Source organism: Dermochelys coriacea, chromosome 10 (assembly GCF_009764565.3).
Source record: "Dermochelys coriacea isolate rDerCor1 chromosome 10, rDerCor1.pri.v4, whole genome shotgun sequence".
In the NCBI taxonomy this organism is placed as follows: Eukaryota; Metazoa; Chordata; order Testudines; family Dermochelyidae; genus Dermochelys; species Dermochelys coriacea.
This window is the reverse complement of record NC_050077.1, coordinates 62,335,416-62,343,970: the sequence shown is the minus strand read 5'-3', so window position 1 is coordinate 62,343,970 and position 8,555 is coordinate 62,335,416.

Here is an 8,555-nt window from a genome sequence, read left to right as displayed (position 1 = left end):
TGTACCTCATCTATCCAACAGCCAATAAAGCAGTTGGAGCAGGGATCGGCAACCTTTGGCATGTGGCCCACCAGGGTAAGCCCCCGGCCAGCCAGGCTGGTTTGTTTACCTGCCGCATTCGCAGGTTCAGCCGATCGCAGCTCCTACTGGCTGCAATTCGCTGCTCCAGGCCAATGGGGGCTGCAGGAAGCGATGGCCAGCACATCCCTCAGCCCACCCTGCTTCCCGCAGCCCCCATTGGCCCGGAGCGGTGAACCGCGGCAAGTGGGAGCCATGATCGGGCGAACCTGTGGATTTAGCAGGTACACAAACCGGCCTGGTCCACCAGGGGGCTTATCCTGGAGGGCCATGTGCCAAAGTTGCCAATCTCTGAGTTGGCGTGTGTCATTTTACAGCCATAGCATATGAGCTGTGGCTGGACAGACTCACTATAAGGAAGCAGAAAAAGTCAGAAGTCCATTAAATTAGAACAGGGGTGGCCAAACATACTGACCCTCTGAGCCACATACAATTATCTTCAGAAGTTTGAAAGCTGGGTGTGCCTGCTGGGGCTCAAGGCTCCTTCACTCCAGTAGGGCTAAGGGGTTCTGCCCTGCAAGGGGTGGGGGAGGGTTCTCAGGGCTTCTGCCCCATAGGGTATGCCTGCCAGGGTGTGGGGCTTCAGCAGGAGTGGGGGTAAAGCCCTGAGTCCTGGCAGCCACATCCTGCAGGGCTGAAGCCCCAAGATCCCCTGCCCCACTGGGCGGAAAGCCCATAGCCCCATCATGGGGCTGAAGCCCAGAGCTCTCTCCTCCCCACTCTGGTAGGCAGAGAATGGGAGTGGGCGCTCTCTGAGCTGCATTTTAATGGTAAAAGAGCTGCCTGTGGCTCGTGAGCCATGGCTTGGCCATCCTTGAGCTATAGGATTGTTAATTTCAGATCCAAAGAAAACAGGTTAGTTTAGTTTATTTCTCATGAAGCTGCTACTGGAATTTTGGAAATACCATTTTAAAATCCCCCTTCAAGACAAAAAGGACTTCTAAATGAAATTCTTAAATGAAGTCTATCAGCTCTAGATTATAGTTGGAGTTGAATTTCTAACCTATGCTAAACCTCAAAGTAGAACAGACTCTCAGAACCAAATTCAAGCTAGAATAAGCTTCAGAACTAAGCTATACTTTCAGGCTAGAGCAAGTTCCATTGCAATACTAACTTCCTGACTAGACTGAGTTTCTGAGCAGTGCCATACCCTCAAGCTGAAGTAACCTCCGAGCTACACTAACCCCCAAAGCTAGAATCAACTCAGCACTAACACAGACTTCTGATTACACTGATCTCCCACACTGAAGTGAGCTGCTTAGCCCTAGAGACCAGCTTTATAGTCCCTTAGCCCCACTTCCAATGGGTTTTGGCCAATCAGCTCCCTCCATCTGTCCCTAATGGAGTCTCACAGCCAGCATCAAAGACTGCTTCTCCTTGTTAAAAAACCAAACATATTATCCCAGGTCAAAATAAGCAGTCTCTCTATTTTCTAGATAAGGGCAATTAGAAGGAGGTAGGAGAAACCAAGCCTGCAGTTTGCACCTGATAGCTGGGTTCTAACTTTCCTATATCTCTTTAGAATTTACTAAGAATTTTAATACAAATCACAAGCATTACCCATTTAACTTTTTCACAGACCGACCCCCTAAGCCTCCAGGCTCTCTAAGCTCTCTGTGATAGCTGGCTCTGTCAGAAAATACCTTTTCATTGTTAGCTTGATAGGTATTTAGGTAGAAAAAACATTCAAGGAACTTTGCAAGGAATTAATAGTAGAAGAAAACTCATTAAGTCTAAGCACATTTGTTTACCACACACAAAATATGGTGGCTATTGTCTTACAATTAGGGCTGGAAACTTCTGAAAAAATTGCAAAGCACTCTCTCTCTGTCATTAATATGGTCCTATTAGCTTCAATGGGAGCTTGGGGATTTACATTTATTAATGCCTTCTGGAAAGGACTCTATCAAATACCTGCATGTTAAGGGTTCAGTTCATTTAAGTATTTAGCAAAAAACAAAACAGACCACGTTTCATTTTCTATAAAGGGCATTTTGAAGCCAGCCATGAAACACAGGGTGCATTAGTCTTAGTACTCAAATCACATTAGAAATCATTACATCCTAATATCCTTTGCTCCAAATCATTGGTCTGATCTTCCAAATGCTTCCTGATGATTTAACTAAATCAGTAACATCAGTACAATTTTCTCACGCAGACACGTTTGCAACTTTTCTGTTCAGTGTGTTACTGTGGTGGTCACCATCTTGGCCAACATCACAGATTGAACTTCGGATCCCCCAGGACTGAAAGTATGAGTCTGTAAAAAGCAGGCTACGTAGTCTGGATTGGTCTTAGAGGGGCAAGGCATAACATATGGTGACCAGCAGGTTACTTATTGCCTCTGGACAGAGGAAGCTTGTCCTGAGCATCTGAAGCCAACAGCAGTTGGAATCCCAGATGTGTTCCTACTTACATGACAACTGACACACCAGGGACTGAATTGAGGACCTCCAGAGCTAAAAGCAATAGTTACTACAGTTTGAGTTAAAAGCCACTCTCTCAAGCTGAGAGCTATAAACAGACCAATGTCATCAGTGGAAGGACATATTTCACACACACACTGGTAAGTGGCTTACATCACCACAGAGGACGTAAGTCTGTTACAGTTCTCAGCTATAGGAGTTAGCCTATAGCTCAAACTCCAGAGGCTTCTAGTGACCTCAGTTCAATTCCTAATTACAAGGAAAATAGGGGTTGTCAAATTTGCAGGATTAGACCCCTTGACAGGAAAGTGAAACTATAAGGCATTGTAGAGACAGGATTAGAAATTAAGGGCTTCCATATGGCCTGCTATCTAATAACTAAGGTCAGTTTTTCTAGCTGCTGGCAACCAGACAAACAGGTTAATATGTCCCATAGTTCTAAATGTATATTTTTATTTCACTATATCTTGAAATTTTTGGCCTAATGCCATTTTGTTCACTTGTACAAGAATTATACATCCCTTGAAACCCACTTAAATCTTCAAAATAGGGCTCAAATGGAAATTAAGTGTTGCAGAGGTTTTGTGCTGGCCCTTGGCACAGGGTTGAATTTCACCCTAAGTTCTTAAATATAATACACACATACACAAACAATCAGTTACTTCCTAAAAATGGATTGCTTTTCTGTAAAAAATACCAGTGAACACCTTTTAAAAAGAAGTTACTCTTTCTTTCCCCCTCATATTCCTTCTTTCATTTGGAGACCCTCAACAACTACGTCCTGTGAGCACTTCAAGTTCTTAGTATCTAAATGCTGCCATGTTTCCTTCTCTAGTAGTTTATTAGCACTTCCCAGAGGCTAGAAGAACAAGTTCTAGAAACTCTGGAACACTTGGTGTGAATGGGTAAATACAAAATTGTGCAGAATGATGGTTTGGAAAGGATTGTTGTAGAAAGTGGCACAGCTTTCACATTTCTTTTCCTAATGAACCAAATGAGTTTCAACAAAATTCTTGGTTCTGAACCCACCAAACCGTAGCTGTATATGAGTCCAGATCCAAACTCCACAGCTGGCTCTTACAAATGTAATAGCAGAACTCATATTCTGCTGTCCTCCCCTCCTTAGCAAGCGTAGGTCCTTGCTAACAGATGCACAAGCACTGATGTTAAAACATTTCAGAAATCACACAGATTTTCCATTAGAACACATTGTCTGTGATTTTAGAGAAGTAAAATGATTATTAAATTGTTCCTTTTTAATATGTAAGTTCAATCCAAAGTTTATTTGTTTTCCTCCTTTTCCTTCTGCTTTCATGGTAGATTTCTAACAATCGCCCCTTCTCTCCTTCTCTATATACTTCACTTCTGAAGCATCCAGTTGCTAGCTCCATTCTTTACAGCCAGTCAATATTGTTAATTACTTGGCCAGAAGAGTTGCTGCTGAGTGACCTAAAGCAGTCCTACCCACAGGAACTGAGCATTTTCTCTGCTGCACTCAAAGCTCCTGTCAACATAGGGAACCAGGGACCTGACCTGACAATTAAATCTGGGTTTTCCATATGGCAGTCCAAAGAACAACCACAAAACAAGCACATCATATTGTCATCTTAAACACAGAGGGCCTCCTGCTTTTTAAAATTAGGCTTGTGCAAATATACTCAAGGGCAATTGCATGGTTAAATTTGCATGCCTGGCTACTGCAGTCATACTCACGATGTGGGTAACTGTATCTATGAACGGTCAGTTATGTCTAATTGTCCATTTCCATAATTATCTGAATCTTACATACAAATTTGGCGCACAATTTTCACACACACTTTTGCATGTCTAGTTTTGAAACTATAGCACCGAGAGAATAGTATCAAGTGATTTCATGGGAATCTACAACAGACCAATGATTTACGCACAAGTCATAACATTTTGGATAAAATTATGAATCAGTTTAACTTGAGTGTTACAAGTCTAAGGTCACTTTCTAATTCCCCAAAAAGCTCACTGTATTTTACATAAAGAAACCACATACCATAATAAACATCAAGCTTGTAAATGGCTTAGACTCTAAATGTCAGGTTGCAAAGCTACCTTTAAAGATTAAATCTCTGCCCCCTTCAAAAGGGAGGGGAAAATCCAAAACACTGAGATCCTCAAAAACAAAGTGAAGTTTACCACTAACAAAACATATCTAGCAAAAACACACTTGGTGCTTTTCTGTTGGAGTTGCCCTTGATAAAATGTGGGTGTCATTCGAAAAGGGCATCATTTCCAATGAATTCTGAAAGTGTCACACAGAGTATTGATTGATCAAGTCTTTCCGTCAGCGTGACCAGGGCCAGCAAAGAGCTATCCCTGTGATCCAATTTTCAGAGCTCACAGACACCTTCAGTCCTAGGCAAATGGCATCAGCAAATGGTAGGAGGAGTTGGGGGGAGGGGGAGTTAAAAAAAAAAGAGGGTGGAGGAGAGAGAGAGAGAGTCTTTGCACTGCAGTCTGCTTGTCTAAGCATTAAATGTTATTAGCCACAAGCATGGCATCCCCATTGTGCAGAAAGTCTGCTATATTTCTGGCTTTTGGGTTGCCAGCAATGCTGAGCCATTTGTAAGTCAAAAATAGGTTCTTATCAGCAAGATATACCCAGATAAGATCACATCCTTTATGATTACATCAGTGTTCAAACAGTTTTCTGTTTCTGTCTATATATGTGTACACATAATGCAAAGATGGGCAAGTGCAGCAAAAAGCTACAATGCCATTTCATTTTAAATTAAAGAATAATAATGTACTGGAGTACACTGAATATTATAGTATGAACTCGGTAGTGAGTGATACATAGATGAGTTTCATTCTAGTTACTCTGGAAGGCCTGATTCTTTGAGACAACATTCCTGTTTTCTGAGGGTTCATTGAGTGCCTGACACAATTTATATATGGTTATACTTTTTATGTATAAAATACACAGTAAAAGTTTTATGACTTAATAAAGCACTGATGACCTCTTACTAGGGGTATGATGCCACACTGATGGGTGAAGAACCTACAACAGGGCAAGACCCAGGATAGTGAAGAACCTAGATAGGGTAAAAACCTAGATAGATAGCTAACTGACTTCACAACATGGGGTAGTCTGAAAAGGAAGCCATTGTCTTAACTTGAAAGAATTCTAGAATGATATTGAAAAATGGATGCAAGAGTTACGTCATGTATAAATCCACCAGATTGCTTCTGTTATGTGGTTAAGGAAATTTATTGATTTACTCCATTAAACAAAGGCAGAAAGCCATGTAAAATCCTAGCACAATAAAATATCTGTCTCTGGATACTACTGTAATACAAATTAAAAACATTAAGAAGAAATGTAGTTAAATAAGAGAAATGGAATGACTCCTTGCCTGTATTTGGTTAATGTAGAGCTACAGTATTTGAGGAGTAAGTGGGATGAACTCATTAAATAAATACTGTATGCATATTTATTGTTACTCAAGACTGAGGCCTAAAACAGCAATATCTACTGTATATCTGTTCCATCTGTGTTCTATGCAGAGCTAGGTAAATATTGCTAAGAAAAAAGTATTTGCAAACATTTTTTGAATAATAGCTGCAAGTTCACTTTGACAATATTCACATTTTTTATTCATTTTCCACAAACATTCATCCAAGTGATTTTTTTTTTGTTTGCAAAAGTGTCCAAAGAAAGTGAAAGTCTTGTGAATCATCAAGAAAATACAAGTTTGCACAAACGTTTGCATTGGAAGTACAATCTGGATAACTAATAGCAAATAAATGGAGACACAGCTGAAAGAAATAGTTTGCAAACCACCCATAGAATGAGATTTGTTTGCATTGACTTCATAGCACTATTTCAAATAAACAAATCTGCAAACAGGAAAAATGTCTAAATTAATTGAATGAATTTTTCATTACAAATAATTTGCCAAGCTAAACTATAGATAGAAAATCCAATTGAAAATATCCTACTTTAGTTGGATGAACTTGCCTTATCTTCAAAACTAATGTATTAATTGACTTGATCTCAATGAAATTTAAGGAATAAGCCAAGGTTGAACAAAAAACAGGCTTAGTTGTTGGTTGTGGTGTATTATGTTGTGTTATGTAAAGTCATGTATGCACATAGATGCATGCTACATGCCAGTTTCACATTTACTTAAGGTTGCCTGACACTTTCATTATAAAACCCTGTTTACAGTTGCTTATAACTTTGCAAGAATTTAAGTGTTTGGGCTGAAATTTTCCATACTATGTGTCTGCCTCAGGTAGAATTTCTTTGGTAAGTTTCAGGAGAAATGAGTCAAATATATTTTGCCCACATTAAAAAAAATGACGGTTGTTTTGTTGAGTAGCTATAGAACTTCCATGCTTTGGAACAGGGACTTGACATTTGGCAGGCGTCCTGTGGGGAAAATTAATTAAGATCATATCACAGTGCAAACACACAAAGAGGCCAGGAAACCTTAATTCTGCCATTTTCTCTTTTAAGTACTTGACTTTTCAACTTAAACATTTTTAATATAGTTTTTTAGATGGGGGAGAGAGAGAGAGAGAGAGAGATGTGCCCCTCTGCCAAGCAGTAGTAGTTGTCCAGGAACTTGCAGGGCAGTTTCCCAGTGGAGGAGAAATCAATAACAGAGGATCTGGATGTATTCCAAATGCAACTTGGTTTATTTACACATGTACGCCAGTCCTGGAACAGAGGTGGCCAAACAGTATCCAGGCAATCTTTTCTTTCATGAACCTCTGCCCAACACTAATGTATTGTTCCCAGGTAGCAACACTTGTCTCAAGAATTAACTCTAATCAGAGACCAAGGCAAAGAGCAAACTCTTCTGCTAATCTCACATCTCTTTCTATCCAGAATCTCGCATAACGAAACTAAGAACAGCACAGCATGTCTTCCTAAGGCCGAACATTTGCTCAGATGCTAAAAAAAAGAGCTTGGAAGACTATGCTTAACAGTACCATCTGGTGACACCAGCCCTAACAATATGTACGTATACATGTGCTCTATATTCTGATATTAGTTACATTTGTGCAAATCCAAAGTAACTCCACTGATGTCACTGAATCTGGTCCATTGAGTCCATTTAAAAAAATATCAGACAGGGATGCAGATAATTGCCACTTAACTGAATACATTTATTGAACAAAACCTTCTGTACCTCTTCCATTTGTATCTCTGCAAGGTTTAAAATATGTACTTAGAAATAGTTTGCTTAAATGAATGGTTTTGAAGTCTATTATTCAACTAAATGGCCACTAATTGAAGACACATTTGCTGTAGCATACAGTGACATGCGGGACACTGAACGTACCAATCTGTGTGTGCACATGTAAGCATATACTGGTGTAGTATGAATGGTTCAGTGAAGTCAATTGATCTCTTGACAATTTACAATCTGCCCTCTAGTTCTTTCACATGAATTGGTAAGAGATGAGTCACTTAATTCTAGCCTATCCCTAAAAGTGAGTACAATGTGAACCTATGCTATTCATTAATACGTTTCCAAACAGCAGCTCCTCCAGAGCATATCTCTGGAAGAGGCACTGAGACCATGGAGAGATGTAGCATACATACATTTTTAGGGGATTGTTATTAATTCACGGGAATGTTAAGGTACAGTTCAGTGTGACTACCCACATTGTATTGGTTTGTTTTGATTGGGCAGATAAGTCACATGATACTGTTTTCTATTCCATGATTGGAGGAGTGCTCAAGCTTTGGAGGAGTGCTCAAGCACTTCCAGCACAAAATGTTGGTGTGTTTGAATATAAAGATCTACCTCTGAGAATACCGGCGTATGCAGCTTTCTCTGAACATGCCCATCAGTAAAACAGGACCATAACCACCCCTTTTCATGAAGCCTTATGCTCCCCTCAGACAGTCCACCAGCTGCTCTGGCTGGCTAGTAGTGGGGATAGAGGCAGAGCTCCTCCCTCTTCTTATCCCTATCCACATCCTCCAGGTCTATTGGCTCAGAGGGGGTGAGTGTCAGTTTACAAAGAAACACCTCCCCTTGCAAATAAATGAATAAATAAATA